Genomic DNA, 2500 nt, shown 5'->3' with positions numbered 1-2500 from the left:
TGTCGTAAAACCAAAACCAAAGTAATTACTTTGGCCAATCAAAAAGGACGAAGTCATTCCAGTAAACCAATCAAAACTCGAAGTAATTACACGTAGCCGACACAAAGCGCGGGAAAATGTGCACGCGTGAGCCACGATTGGTTTTGGTTTCACTTCTGATTGGTTGAAAAAATTGCGCGAGAACTTTGAACCAATCATTGAGTGAAGTAATCATAAACCAAAGTAATTATCTAATTACTTTCGACACTCAATTGAAAACCGCTCTATATGGTAATGCAATAGGCAGGGAGAAATTATCAAATTACTATATTTCAATTTTTTAAGATCTTCCTGGTAGAATTGGCCAAGCCTGCATACCATTTATTTGGAATGTAAAAGGCATTTCTAACCACATATAACAGCAAGACAATTTCAGTAAACTACTATACAATAAATGATTTATTTAAAAGAGGATTGCTTTGTACAATACATATGAGTTGTCCTTAATTTCGGCTCAACATGAGACACAGTAGAGGGTGAAATACATGTGACACAAGAGCAGCACCCTTTGTTTTGCCAAAATTAGAGACCACTTGAAAATTGTGTCTCTAAAAATATGTTGAACGAAGACAACAAATTACTTTTGCATCTGTATGTAAGATGATAATTACTTGTTATAATCAGCATAATTTACACCGTGTAATAGGAAATTTGCAAATAGTATTACTTATCATCAGTATGCATGTGGGTCCTTCCAGCAAAGGAAAGGAGTAGTGTTCTAAGGTTAGCTTTGCTAATCTGTTGCAATGTTCAGCATGATGAGAACTGTTATAATCTTTTAAACAATAGCTCAACTAGAACAAATCCTAAGAAGGCAAAATACCTTTAGAGATACATTATGTATCACAACAAACTACTGGTATGCTTACAGTAAGGAGAAAGTTAATTGGTGTATCACTTGTACATGGAGAGAGCTCTACAGGGTGTCAAGCATGTCCCTGGTGTCAAGCTCTGTGATCAAACTACATTTAAAGAGAGCAATTCCACAGCTTTTTGTTCTTTGTCAGAACAGACTTATGGTTTGTAGACAATGCCTTGCCCATTGATCCAAAACTTTGTTACCGCTCCTGTTTCCTGATTTAAAGGTACAAAATGGCAGCAAAGATGATGTCCCTTTTATCTTGATAATTGCTGGAAGCGAAACGAATGTTTGCAAAACTCAAATTACACATTTCTTAATCATTTGTAAATCTAAAGTCAGATATTAAACAAAACTTCTCCACCATTTTAAAGCCTAGTACAGTTGAATAACTGCCCCAATGTTTATGTCAGCCATCCTCATAAAAAGTGTATTATGAATTTTCCATTATCCTTAAAATAATAATTATTTTTATTATTACCTTCTACAAATTTATTCTCCAGTTCAGTGTTGCCAATAGCCTTGGAAGCTTGGCACATTTGCCGCAAAAGTTCCTCTAGACGCTGCATAGCTCTTGTAATGCTTCCTATACAAGGCAGAGTGTTTCATACTCAGCCCAGAAAGTATACAATACATGTATTAGGTCTGCATCAAATAATACCCTCCGGCGGGTGTCTGGAAAACCCGAATAGCGAATAGCGAATAGTCGCGAATACCGAACAGCGAATAGTCACGAATAGTACGAATAGTGCGAATAGTGGCGAATGGTCGCGAATAGTGACGAATAGTCACGAATAGTGACGAATAGTAACAAATAGTGGCAAATAAGGGTGGAGGGTGGGGGGGATTGTGACGAAATGACGAAAATTTGGTACCCAGTACTTCCTGGTCAACCGCGCAGCAACATTGGATGGGATTTTCCCGCTAAAAAAGCAGAGATGTGTCGGCGAAGGACAGCTTGAGCCCTGAGAAGAAAAGGTAATAAATGCACTGAAATCCTGTTGCTTATTTGGATAATTAATTAACGCAACGGTTATCAGACTAGCTCGTTTGTCTCTTTAATCACAAACCACTTGCCTCACATTTTGATTTTATTCCTTTTTACAGAACGTGTCTCGCCGGATCGGACAGCACAGATGAGGATGATGAAATGTAAGTACCTAAAATTTATGTTCGGGCGCCACTGTGCGAGGAGATGATCATGAGCTTGATGTGTTAATGAAAGTGATTTATATTTTTGCATTTTGACGTTTGTTCTTCTTTAGAGTGTTTGTTAAAGCATGCACGAAACTCTCTTTCGACGACAGGTGAGCATATTATTTGCTTTGATTACGAGATTGTTCAGCATAAGGCGGTGACTATTGAAGACTATTCGTCACTATTCGCCACTATTCGTCACTATTCGCCACTATTCGCACTGTTCGTACTATTCGCTATTCACGACTATTCGCTATTCACGACTATTCGCTGTTCGCTATTCGCTGTTCGGGTTTTCCAGACACCCCCCGAAAACCATATAAACTCTATTTTCTTTTATCAGTTTAGTGACAACTGTAAAATCCCGTCATGTACCTACAATTTGAAAGAAGCTGCGATGAAAAT

The sequence above is a fragment of the Montipora capricornis genome, chromosome 11, assembly GCF_036669925.1.
Source record: "Montipora capricornis isolate CH-2021 chromosome 11, ASM3666992v2, whole genome shotgun sequence".
NCBI lineage: Eukaryota > Metazoa > Cnidaria > Anthozoa > Scleractinia > Acroporidae > Montipora > Montipora capricornis.
The sequence above is the reverse complement of the archived record's forward strand: the minus strand, read 5'-3'. Positions refer to the sequence as shown.